The sequence below is a fragment of the Staurois parvus genome, unplaced genomic scaffold (genome assembly GCF_062004578.1).
Source record: "Staurois parvus isolate SC_StPar_1 unplaced genomic scaffold, SC_StPar_1.0 ptg000287l, whole genome shotgun sequence".
NCBI classification, from domain to species: Eukaryota; Metazoa; Chordata; class Amphibia; order Anura; family Ranidae; genus Staurois; species Staurois parvus.
In genome coordinates this window covers 18,232,304-18,246,239 of record NW_028318083.1, presented here as the reverse complement: position 1 = coordinate 18,246,239, position 13,936 = coordinate 18,232,304, and positions in this window count along the sequence as shown.

The window sequence follows — 13,936 nt, the reverse complement described above, 5'->3', positions numbered from 1 at the left end:
GTGACTTCAAGTGTGGAACCGTGATAGGTTGTCACCTCTGTAATAGGTCCATCCGTGAAATTTCCTTGTTACTAAAAATTCCATGGTCAATCACTAGTGGCATTATAACAAAGTGTAAGCAACTGGGAACAACAGCAACTCAGTCATGAAGTGGTAGGCCACGTAAAATGACAGAGCGGGGTCAGCATATGCTGAAGCGCACAGTGAGTAGAAGTTGCCAACTGTCTGCAGAGTCAATAGCGAAAGACCTCCAAACTTCGTGTGGCCTTCAGATTAGCACAACAACAGTGCGTAGAGAGCTTCATGGAATGGGTTTCCATGGCCGAGCAACTGCATCCAAGCCTTACATCACCAAGTGCAATGCAAAGAATCGAATGCAGTGGTGTAAAGCATGCTGCCACTGGACTCTAGAGCAGTGGAGACGTGTTCTCTGGAGTGAGGAATCATTCTTCTCTGTCTGGTAATCTGATGGACATGTCTGGGTTTGGTGGTTGCCAGGAGAACAGTACTTGCCTGACTGCATTGTGTCAAGTGTAAAGTTTGGTGAAGGGGGGATTATGGTGTTGGGTTGTTTTTTAGGGGTTTGGCTTGGCCCCTTAGTTCCAGGCATCAGCATATCAAGATATTTTGAACAATTTCATGCTCCCAACTTTGTGGGAACAGTTTTGGGATGGCCCCTTCCTGTTCCAACATGACTGCACACCAATGCACAAAGCAAGGTCCATAGAGACATGGATGAGCGAATTTGAGGTGGAGTAACTTGACTTCCCTGACCTCAACCCAATAGAACACCTTTGGGATGAATTAGAGCGGAGACTGCGAGCCAGGCCTTCTCGTCCAATATCAGTGCCTGACCTCACAAATGTGCTTCTGGAAGAATGGTCAAACATTCCCATAGACACTCCTAAACCTTGAGGACAGCCTTCTCAGAAGAGCTGAAGCTGTTATGGCCAACTCAATACTGAACCCTATGGACTAAGACTGGGATGCCAAAGGTCATGTGTACATAAAGGCAGGCGTCCCAATACTTTTTGGCAATATAGTCTATATTGCAATTGTGTGCCTTAAATATATTTGTTCCCGAAAATTTGCATTGGATAAACACAGTGAGAAGAATTACTGCCTTTGCTAACTATAAAAGAAGGACCTAAGGCTTCATTTGCACAAGTGTGATTTCTCCTGTGTCTGCCATGGCACTGAAATACACAACATTGGAAAACCCATTATTCTCTACAGACCCCATTCACATCAATGCAACATGGTGCACTGTGATCTTTGAAAAGGTGCAGATGCTTCTTTTGGTGCAGTATTCTCTATTTTAGGCCTCTTAAATTGTAAGCTCCAAGGATCAGGGCCCTCCTAACCCTCTTGTATTGAACTGTATTGTTGCTGTATTGTCTCCGTTTATATTGTAAAGCGCTGAGCAAACTGTTGGCGCTATATAAATCCTGTATAATAATAATAATAAATAATAACCTAGACTTCAATGGGAGTGCATGAAATACACATGTAGATGTATTTTTTGCAAGTTTTTGCTGCATTTTGACAGGGTTTTGTGTTTAAAAAGTTTTTTGTTAAAAATAAAAAATGCATTAAGTGTGAAAATGAATCAAAAACATGTTAAAAAAGCACTGAAAACTGAATGATTATACAGCAGCATGAATGTGAACGCATGCTGAGACACAAACCCTTTGTTTTAAAGCTGTCAGCCACCATTACCTTGCTTTAGTGGGAAAGCAACACGTATTTATGTAATGGAGCAGTAATATTTACCTTCCTAGAAAACAATCACTTCAATATTTCTAAACATGCCACGAGCCAGGCTCTGCTCAGTGCTGGCAATACTTGCTCTCATTGTGTGCCTCGCTCTGAAAAGAGACTTCTATTTAGCCATAGGTTTGGTTTAATTTAATTTAGATTAATATGATATTATTCATTATATTGCATTATATTATTTATGAGATTAATTTGGTTTTATGTCCATTTTTGATGTTTTTCATTTGAGGAAATAATTGTGAGAATTGATTTTGAAATACATTTATTTGGAGTGGTTTTTGTTCTCACTGAGCACTTTTTCACTATATTTGGAACATCTATCCCCCAGTGCTGGGATCACATGTGTGTATCACTTCATTTTGATGGACAAGTCACTGTTCAATCACTGATCCTAATTAGGATTTGGGAATTTGTGAGCACTTTGTTGTGTGCAGTCATATCACATTGGGTCTAATTTGAGACCATGAATTTTTAATTTTCACCCACTGTGTTTTTTTTGTGTCACTTTCAGACCCCAAAGAGGATCAGGTCACAATTAATAATGTTTTTCTTGGTATCACTTATGTATTATTATTTATATAATTGTATTTATTAAGAGTGCTACACCAATTTTGTATATTTAGCATTTATCACTTATAGGTAAAAAGTTGTGGGTGTCAGCAGCCATTATTTGAAATTGAGTATTTATTCATTTTTGAGCGCAGGAGGTTTATATCACATATATAGCCATAGAAATTTTAGGAAATCCTCCACCTTTGTCAGCCCATCACCTGCATTTAAAAACAACCATGTGACATGCCATATCAAAACAGACAAATCTTTTGTGACAACAAATATTTAACAAATCATTTGCATTTTATAATTTAGGGTGATTCTGCCACAAGAGACAATTTACCATCGGCTGCCTATCTGCCGCTATAAAATCATTCCCTTGTTAGCTAGATTCAGCAAGAGGTCACTCTGTCAGTGCCGCAAATGCTGCTGAATCTCGACCGCTTGCGATGGGAGCAACAAAAAGTGTATCTGCAGAGCTCCGCTAAGTGTATCTGCAGAGCTCCGCTAAGTGTATCTGCAGAGCTCAGCGGTTGAAACATTGTATCTATTTGTTTCCATTTATGGAAACAAATAGATACAATGTTTCAACCGCTGTAAATGTGAATGTCAGAGAACTGTCAGAAATAGAGGAGCTCTGCAGATACACTTAGCGGAGCTCTGCAGATACACTTTTTGCCGGTTTGGAATTCTTCTTATTTTCATCCTACTTCTTCTTCTTCTTCTTCTTCATCCTCATCCTCAGAAGAGGATGAGGATGAGGATGAAGAAGAAGAAGAAGAAGAAGAAGTAGGATGAAAATAAGAAGAATTCCAAGCCGGCAAAAAGTGTATCTGCAGAGCTCCGCTAAGTGTATCTGCAGAGCTATGCTAAGAAATAGCGGAGCTCTGCAGATACACTTTTTGCCGGCTTGGAATTCTCCTTCTTCTCATCCTTCTTCTTCTTCTCATCCTTCTCCTTCTTCTCATCCTTCTCCTTCTTCTCATCCTTCTCCTTCTTCTCATCCTTCTCCTTCTTCTCATCCTTCTCCTTCTTCTCATCCTTCTCCTTCTTCTCATCCTTCTCCTTCTTCTCATCCTACTTCTTCTTCTCATCCTTCTCCTTCTTCTCATCCTTCTCCTTCTTCTCATCCTTCTTCTTCTCATCCTTCTCCTTCTTCTCATCCTTCTTCTCATCCTTCTCCTTCTTCTCATCCTTCTCCTTCTTCTCATCCTTCTCCTTCTTCTCATCCTTCTCCTTCTTCTCATCCTTCTCCTTCTCCTTCTTCTCATCCTTCTCCTTCTCCTTCTTCTCATCCTTCTCCTTCTCCTTCTTCTCATCCTTCTCCTTCTTCTCATCCTTCTTCTTCTTCTCATCCTTCTTCTTCTTCTCATCCTTCTTCTTCTTCTCATCCTTCTCCTTCTCCTTCTTCTCATCCTTCTCCTTCTCCTTCCTCATCTCCAAGGGCATTTAAATTAAAGGTACAGTGTTCTGCACTAATTTAAAGGCTCTCTGAAGCCTAGAAACCCTTTTTATAATTTAAATTCGTAGCGAATAAATTCGCATCGAATCGAATTTCTTCCTCAAATTCGGCGAATCAGCCGAATCGAATTTTTGAATAATTCGTTCATCTCTACAGCCTATTCAAATGAATGGTGCCATTCCAAAAAAGTGGCAAAAAACACACACAAAAAAAAGATGTGAATGTAGCCGAAGCCCCAATTCATATTAATAATACAACTTAAGGCTCCGTGAACACTAGTGTTTGTTTGAGCTCCTAGAAGCTGTCATCAACATTTTTTTTTCTGCTCCTAGAAGCTAAATAGTGTTTTTCTGTATGTCCATGCACTCTACTTTAGGCTATTAGCATTTTTAGAGCTTCAGCTTCTAGGAGCAGAAAAAAAATATTTTGTAGAGTTTTTTGGAGCTACTAACAGCTTTTTTCTTTTTTTTTTCTACATGTACTGTAAAAATGCTAATAAATGCTAACGCTCCTAACTGCTTCTAAACACTACTAAAACGCTACTAAAACACGCTATTACAGCATTTTTTAGCTTAAAAAAAAAAAAACGCTAGTGTGCATCAAGGCTTAAAGTTGCATGACTTTAACATCTGAATATGCTGTGCAACTTCTTTGAGATTGCTGCCATTCAGTGCGACTTCATTAATAGATATCAATGAAGGTTACAATGAAGTCACAAAATAGTGCAAGAAGCGTTTTTAAAGTTGCTTCTACTTAAGTCGCACCAATTAGAATGGGGCCATCGACAGATATAGGCTATCACACTGGTGAGAATAAGGGCTTAGGCCTCATTTACACTTGATGTTGGGGGGCTTAGATGCATTTTTACAGTCCCCAGATCAGCGGCGGACTAACCATTTAGCCACTCGGGGACTGCCCGAGGGCTCGGGGTCAGTAGGGGGCCCCATGAGATGCCCCTGGTACCTTTCATAGACTTTTTTGGGTGCAGTTTAAGTGTGAGCAAGGACACAGGGGCCCCATGATTTCCTATTGCCTGGGGGCCCCATGAGTCGTTAGTCTGCCCTGCCCCAGATGCTCCCCCTTAAAGCAGAGCTCCACCCAGAAGGGGAAGTTCCGTATTAAGCCTTTGTCCCTTGCTCCCAGTTAAGGATTGGCACCTTTGGGGAGCAGGGGGGGAGCGGGTACCCAAATTTGACAGTTACCCACTCCAACATCCGCTGCGATCGCCTAGGTGATCAGAAGCGGAAGTTGTCCTCCCCCCTCCCTCCCCTTAGTCTTCTGGGACACGTGACATGTCCCAGAACACTACAGGGCCATTCACAAAGCGCAGCGCTTCTCGCGCATGCACAGTAGGCACCCGGCTGTGAAGCCGCAAGGTGTCACAGCCGGGTGCCCACATTGAAGATGCCAGCTCCAGGGAGAGAAGACGGCCGATGAAACCAGCAGTGGTGAGGACATCGCTGGACCGAGGGACAAGTAAGTGTCAGTATTTTAAAAGTCAGCAGCTACAGTTTTTGTAGCTGCTGACTTTTATTTTTTTTTTTCTCAGGTGGAACTCCACTTTAAGTAGTTGCAGACTTTGGACATGCTTTCTGCCCTGCTTCTGGGACCCGCCCACTCCCAGTATACTGTAATTGTTGGCTCTGATTAATCAAAGGCAGTATTATTTTGCTCAGAGAAGTCCACAGCTCTAGCTGTCAAAAACTCAGTCTGAATCAGTGTTTTATAAACAACATTGCTCCAGACTGTGATTAAACAAAGATACATTGTAACATATTGTTACTTTTGCATCTTTCTTTTCACTCATCTGCAGATAAAAGATATGAACTTAGACCGGCAGATGGTGTCAGTTGTCATTATTTTCCTACTGATGTTTTCTTTGTTTCTATTTAATATTTGTTTCTTATTAACTTATTAACATTGTTTTTGTTTGTTAATATTTTACACATTAAGGTTAGGTTCACACCTATGCGGTTTTCAACGTGTTTGCAGATTTGCAGTAATGCACTACAATCCATGCAACATTAGTTCCTATGGGTCACTCTCACATCTATGCAGAGCCCTGCACGCTCCCAGCACACATGTCCGGTACTCACGGAAAGGTCCCAATCTCCTCTTTCGATCAGGACCTTTCCCGATCATATGACCACTATGACGGTTTAGGGTCACATGACCCTAAACCCTGCACTGCCTCCTGGCTTCTGAAACCCTTAAAGGGCCGGGAGGTGCTGGCACCAAGGGGTTAATGCGTTTTGCAGGACTTTTCATATTGCAAATTTGTAAACCGAAACGTGGTTTCCCATAGGAATGCATTGAAAACCAATTGATCCGTTCCAGAGGACAGAAAAAAGTAAGAAAAAAGTATTTTATCTGTTCAAAACTCTTTATAAAGTGCACTTTAAAGGTATAGTACTGTACAGGGACATGATTAAAAAAAAATCGTAAATTAATTGAAAACCAATGAATCCGTTCCGGAGGTCAAAAAAAAATAAAATAAAAGTCTTTTATCTGTTCAAAACTCTTTATAAATTGCACTTTAAATCCATAAATACTGTACAGGGACATGATTAGAAATTAATTCATAAATGCATTGAAAACCAATTAATCCGTTTCGGAGGTCAGAAAAAAGTCTTATCTGTTCAAAACTCTTTATAAAGTGCACTTTAAATGCTTAAATACTGTACAGAGACATGATTTAAAAAAAAATCGTAAATGCACTGAAAACCAATGAATCCGTTTGTATTGCGAAAAAAATTAGTAAACCAAGGCATTATTTTCAATGGATTTTCATTCGTAAACCGAAAATTACGTTAACCGGAGGTGTTCATAAACAGAGGTACACATGTAATGAGATTCTGATGGTAGCCTCTTCTACAGACGGTATTGAAAGGTAATGGAGAGAAGTTTAACACAATACTACATAAAAGCAGCTTTACATTGTGAACACCACAGAACATGTATGAGAAGAAAAAAGAAATTTTTTTCTTGCAAAAAAACAAAACAAAAAAACAATGCATAAACATGGTCATTATTCTACATTATTTCTATCCTTGGGGTCCCCAGCCTCTGCTAGCGATCTAGTTTTACAGTCTGGTGCACTGGTATTTTGGCTGCCAGCCAGCGGTCTTATTTTAAGAGAATTTACAGTTATCTGTTGCCTTCTCAGGTGCTGGTAATGCACTCACATACATCTTAGCAGATGTGGAAGAAAATGAAATAGGCATCCAACTGCTAAACTGTGTTGTGTTTAGCAGATTGGCTAACGCAATCTCTTCCACACATGACTATTAAGTTGTGTTTGTTAGAAGGCGCTTATGTAGGTCTGGTGCTCATTTACTTAGGCTGGCTTAGTGGGAGGAAATGCTCTTGGAACAGACAGAATGCAGTAATTCACACAACAGAGAGCGTTCTCAGGCCTGCAACCTGACTCTCTCATTGGATAGATGTATACAAAGTGACATCGCTACTCTTGGCAGCATCTTACCACTTCACGGTGAAAAGCCAAGGTCATAAGGATGCAGGTCAAAAAATCAAAGAGCACGGATAACAACAGGAAAGGTGAAAGGGATTTAACACAAAGGTAGCAAAAGCTAGAGCGGATTTTAAAGGGCATGTTCACCTTTTCATGAAAAATGCAAAGGTGAACGAACGCCAAACGTCCTGGCCACTCCACTGTACATAGCGGCCGTGATGCCCCAAGCTGTTTGTGTAGCCATCTGTACAATGGACAGCCCTGGAGTGAGTATCCATCATTATGGTTGCAATAGCAAGTGCTTATTGGTTAGCACAGCCATGTGACCGTGCTTACCTTCCAGTAAAGTGTCCCAGAAGAAATAAGCGCTTATTATCGGTACATTTTCTGGTCCTCTGAGCTGCATTGCCAGCCCTTTAATTGGGATTGAGCTACCTAACAGCACACGTTAAGATGGAAAAAAAATGCATGTGCTTTAACACAATGCACCTGAGCGGTTAGGTATGGACTGGCTGAAATTCCATTCATCTACAGGCAGGTTGGTTGTACTGTATCGATCGATAATCTTCAGTGCAACCATCCTGTGGAATTTTTTGCATGCAATCACTGCCGGCGTCTATAGCCGCTAGCAGCGATCACTGTGTTCTGCCGGCAGGGAAGGCTCCCCACTGGCAGAACACAATAGCACTGCAGGAGAGATTGCCTCATCAATGCTGAGGGGGTTATTTACTAAAACTGGAGTATGCAAAATCTGACGCAGCTCTGCATAAAAACCAATCGGCTTCCAGGTTTTATTGCTAAAGCTTAACTGAACAAGCTGAAGTTATGGGCAGCATGGTAAATAGTTAGCATTTCTGCCTGGCGGTGCTAGCGTCATTGGTTCGAATCACAACCACGGCACAACCTGCCTAGAGTTTGCCTGTTCTCCCTGTGCCTGCGTGGGTTTCCTCTGGGTACTCCCACACTCCATGCTGGTAAATTGGATCCTGTCTAAATTGGCCCAAGTATGTGTGTGTGAGTGTACGTTAGAGACCTTAGATTGTACACCCCTTGAGGGTTAGGGACTGATGTGAATGTACAATATATATATATATGTGTGTGTAAACTGCTGCGTACATAAGGTACTATATAAGGTAAATAAGGTACTATATAAGTACCTGTAATAAATAAGTTAGAAGTTGACAGTTAAATCTACTCCTGACTGTCTTGATGGGGAAATCAGGCAATTTTGGTGGTGGAAGGAAAAAAAAATGGTATAATCTATGGCTTGCCTAAGTATCTTCTGACAAAATGACTCAATAAAATCAAATGACACAGATTTGCAGCTCTACTGCGGCTTTAGTGTGTTACATTATTGTCTTAACTGTTGTGCCCGGAGCTCAGTTTTAAAGCTAATGGTATCCACTATTATAATTACTTAAGACGTGTTTGAAAATATCCTGATCCGGGAAGTGACCCAGGTGACCTTTGTAGGAACAAAATCAATTTTTTTTCTTGCACAGCGAAATTGGCCACAGTTGCCTAAGGGGTTTTCTTTACCAACTTCACTTAAAAAGCTGAAATTTGTTAACAGACAATTCTTTTTTTTTTCAACATAGTTGGTATCTTTAGCCAAAATGTTGTTCTTTTTTTACTTTTGGATAGATTTGGAAAATAATAGAACCCATCAGTTTTTTATTGCTATCCATGTCCCGATGGTTAGATTTATTTTATCTGTATGTCCTGGTGACATTGTAACTGGGACATAAAGTAAAGGGAAATCCTAAGTTTAGAGTTGTCATCAGAGAAGAATGTGAAATTAAAACTTCCAGTAGGGACATGTGTCTGGACAACAGGAAGTTAAGAGAAATCTCCCCAAATTATTATTATGCAGTATTTATAAAGCGCCAATAGTTCGCTCAGCGCTGTACATTACAAAGGGGGACAGAACATGTGACAGAACAATACCAATACAATGCAAAACATGAGGGGATTGAGGGCCCTGCTCTTTGGAGCTTACAATCTAGGAGTGATCAACATTAACAAAAATAAACTGGTCTCTTTAACCCACAGGTGTCAAACTGGTGGCCCTCCAGCTGTTGCCAAACTACAAGTCCCATGAGGCATTGCAAGACTGACAGTTACAAGCATGGCTCCCAAAGGTAGAGGCACGATGGGACTTGTAGTTTGGCAACAGCTGGAGGGCCGCCAGTTTGACACCCCTGCTTTAACCCATCCCTACTTTATCCAAAACTGAAAAATGGCTATACATAATGTTCTCATACTTAATCTAAAAACTCCATTGAGAGGTTATATAAAAAAAACTGTGGGAGGTAACTGTAATGTACAGTTTATACTTACCTCTGTAGTATCCTTCTCCATATATATCAATGTAAAAACTCTACTCTCAGCAATAATGCTAACAAGATCCACATTTCAGATCCCAGTGCACTGCTTTACATTGTCTGTAGTCAGCCCTATAGACTCATATGAAGTTGAACAAGGACAGGTAAAAGTATCACCACTCTTAACGGCAGAGATTTCACATCAATGAGTCTAGAGAAGGGCACCATGGAGTAAAGCTGGCCATACACTATAAGGCTAGGGTCACATATGTGCAGCCAAGCACAGAAGCCAATTCATATGAATGGAATGTTGTAGCTGAGGGAAATGCAGGAAAAAAGGTCCCTGCGCCTTTTTAAAATCGCAGCCACATGGAAATGCATGGTGTTTTTGCATCATGTGATTTCCCGCACCTGGAAACACGCAGTAAAAAAAGCAAAGAATTGGGGATTAATGGCACCCCCACGCGGTTGCTAAAAAGAAGTGCATTTTGCCTAAGGGTGTGAAAATGCGTGCGATTTACAGATATTCCCGCACCCGAATACATGTGAAACTAGTCTAACATTTCCCTTGTTCTGTTCCACAGGCTGAACAGAAGAAATCTATGGATTCCCCCATCCCTGCTGGCAATCATTTCCTGACAGCTGGCACCTGCAGCTGTCAGAATGTTTGAATAGAGGCTGCACTGATCTGATTTTTCTGCTAGCATCCTTCCATTTTCAAGTTGAAGACTGTCAGGTGGGATGGTGCTGACAATGCCACCAACGGCTCGAGTTTCAGCCAGTTCATCAGCAATCGGCTGAAATATGCTGCATGGCCAGCTTAAAGTGTTACTAAACCCAGGACTCTGGACTTCCCCGGCCCCTTCGGAGTTATTGGCTTGTGAGGCGCAGGTGGTCGTCACTTCACCCATGTATGGACTTACATACATTAATCGGGGTTGTCCTTGGAAGTATGACAAGGTGTGGGCTCCATGGTTAGCTGGGTAATGCCTTTTCTCCTCTTCCTCTGTGTCCCCCTTTCCAACCACTCCTTTCCCTTTTTCTCTTTTTTTCTGCCCCCCCCCCCCCCTTTTTTTGTCCTCTTTCCTTTTCTTTTTCTCCTTTTTTGGGGATTTGCCATTGCTTTTGGTTGTTGTAGGTGTTACAATGCTCAAGTGTGACATCCTATTCAAATTTATTATTTCCTTTTCGGTGTTACAATATATGGATGAATGGTGTGTATTTATTGTTTCTCTCTATTTTAGTCTGCTGTGGATTGTGTTTTGTATTGCATCATGTTGTTTTTGTACCAATGTTGTATTGTCTGTTTGGTCAATAAAGCACTCCACTGATGTTACAAAAAAAAACCAGGACCCTGCATTCACTATATCTGGTCTCCCACAGTACACACTGCATGGAAATGCAATTATTTTAGTAAGTATAAACCGCTAAATACCTTTGCTCTTCAGCAGTATATAGCAGTCTTGTGACTTCTATCAGTGTCCAGCTGAGCACTGGTTAAAGCTTGTAGGGGGGGGTTTTCATTCTGCTCTTACTGTCCTATCAGGCTGTATAATCCCTAACTCTCTGTCTGGACAATGTTGATTGGCCCTGTTCTGATCGCATGCATGCTCGCAAAAAGAAAAAAAAATTCTCTAGCAATACACACTAAACTGAGCATGTGCAGAGTGACTCCTAGAGTCACTATCAGCAGATGGATTGGGGACAGTAGAAGAAGGGAAGGATCTGAGAAGTCAGGAACAAAACAGGAACAAAACAGTCTTTTTACACACTACGGATGATTAACCCCTTAGGTTCCACAAGCATGCTTTACTGCATATACAGATTGATTTTACTGATGTGGGTTAAGTAACACTTTAAGTGGTTTGCACATATCTCCCATAGCACTTTAGAAAACACTACCTTCTTCCTAAATCGTATTATTTTCTGTAATCACCGCAAAGGGGCTTATTGAAAAAGAAAGTACAGAGCGCACCAACATCAATATGCAATACATAGCAACCAGACTTTAGATTACATCAGAGATGAATTCTCGTTAATTGATGTAGGCTGCTGTGCCTGTTCAATGTCTAACTGCATAGGTGTGAGTTAAAGTAGAACTCCAGACAAAACGTTTTGGATATATTTAGAACACCATAAGGTTTTTATCCCCCATTCACACCCTTGCGTTAGATTGCTTGTAGCTTGAAAAAGTACATGAGCTTCTTTAGGGCAGAATTGCGTGTTTTTGGCCCAATAGACTTTAATGGGAGCATTTGAAAAACACATGGTGCTTCGATTTAAATGTCTACTTAGAAAAAAAAAATCTCTAAATTGCCTGGCTTTGTGTGAATAGAGCTGTTGTCTGTAGAAGCGGGAGATTTCTCACTTCCTGTATTGTCACTGTGGATGTGGCCACAATCTAACAGTGGCAGGGCAAGCAATCCAATCACTTAGTGAGTGCAGAAAGATTCACATTGCTCCTAAGGCTGGCCATACATTATACAATTTTCCTTTAGATTTACCAAAACCTATAATATGAGGTCAAACCTAAACATTTTACATTCATATTCAATGAGGCAAACCCTTCCTTGCACTACATAGTTGAAGGTAAATCTAAAGGAAATTGAATAAGAAAATTGTACAATGTATGGCCAGTCTAAATTTCCCATTCCATTTATATGTGTGGAGTCAGGGATGTCCTACAGAGTCTTCTCTGCGTATACCTGCACAGAGCACTCCATCCCTGGAATCCATACAGTTCTGTAGACACTTATTAGAAATCTAAGATATGAAAACATCACAAACAGCGCAAATAATTAATATATACTAAATCAATACACAAAATAAAAAAAAACAAAATATAATAATAATAATAGTCCCACTCCAAAATTCATGAAAAAATGTGAAACAAATTATATATATAAATCACAAGTGCAAAAATAAAAAGATAAGAAAAAATATATTCCAAGAAGTCCTTGTTCCAAAGAAGTGTACTTCCACCAAAAATCAGTGCTTAAACCAAAATATACCGCACTCACCAGATTTTGGTGAAATAAACGCCTTTTAGGTATTTTAGGGATCCTAAACCCTTATGTTAAGCCTCCAGAACTCCACTCCACCACAAGAAACTTTCCTCCAACTTCCAACACCACCAGACTCCTCTTCCCAGAAAAACTCAAGGTAATGTAGAAGAGATAAAAACACATAGTGTGATACTGCAACACCCGGCTTAATATACTAACAAAACACCAGGCCACTCACATTGTATAGGATAGAAAACAGCATGTTTTATTGCCTCCACAGGCGTTCATAAACTCCACAAATGTCAGGATAGTTGAGTAGAAATCCCACAGCCAGCAGCAGATGCCAGTATGACTATTCACCCGTACACAAGATGGCCACCTGGAACGCAGCTCTGCGGCGTGCATTCCACTCACCAGAAGTGACGTAGGACGGCAGACCGGAAGTGCGTCAATATTAGAAATCTGCCTACCATCCGCGCAACAAATGGCACATCTTGTGACAGATTCATGTAACATGGGCTAAATGGTTAGCATTTCCGCCTGGCAGTACTAGGATCTTTGGTTTGAATCCCAACCACGACACCAGAGTTTGCATGTTCTCCCTGTGCCTGCGTGGGTTTCCTCCGGGTACTACGGTTTCCTCCCACACTGCAAAGACATGCTGGTAGGTTAATTGGATCCTGTCTAAATTGGTCCTAGTAGTGTATGTATGAACGTGAGTTAGGGACCTTAGATTGTACACCCCTTGAGGGTTAGGGACTGATGATAATGTACAATATATATGTAAAGCGCTGTGTAAATTGATGACGCAATATAAGTACCTGGAATAATAACTATCAGTAAGATGCTCAGGAAATTATTGCAGAATTGTGTCAGACAGAAGGCCTGAGTGCAGGTAACCACTCGGATTCATTATTACAGACATGCAGGTGCGGTTTCTGACAGCCTGTTGTTGATTTGTATGGGCTGTTGAACATGACTATATTCAGCACCTGTAGACTTCCAGAGCAAAATTATGCAGGATTCTGGCGCTAACGTGTCCATGACCCCCCCTTTTTTTTCATAAAATGTGCATTTTTTTATAAATGTACCGGTGTTGCTTATACTGTATATTATATACACACACACAGGGGTGGACTGACAACTCATGGGACCCCCGGCCAATAGGGGATCATGGGGCCCCTGTGTACCAGGGGCATCTCAAGGGGCCCCCTGCTGACCCCGGGCCCTCGGGCAGTGCCGAGTTTCCAAATGGTCAGTCTGCCCCTGCACACACATACCCCAACAGAAAGAGAAATGAATATATAAACATCATTCATTTGCTTCCGAAACCTGATTGTCATCA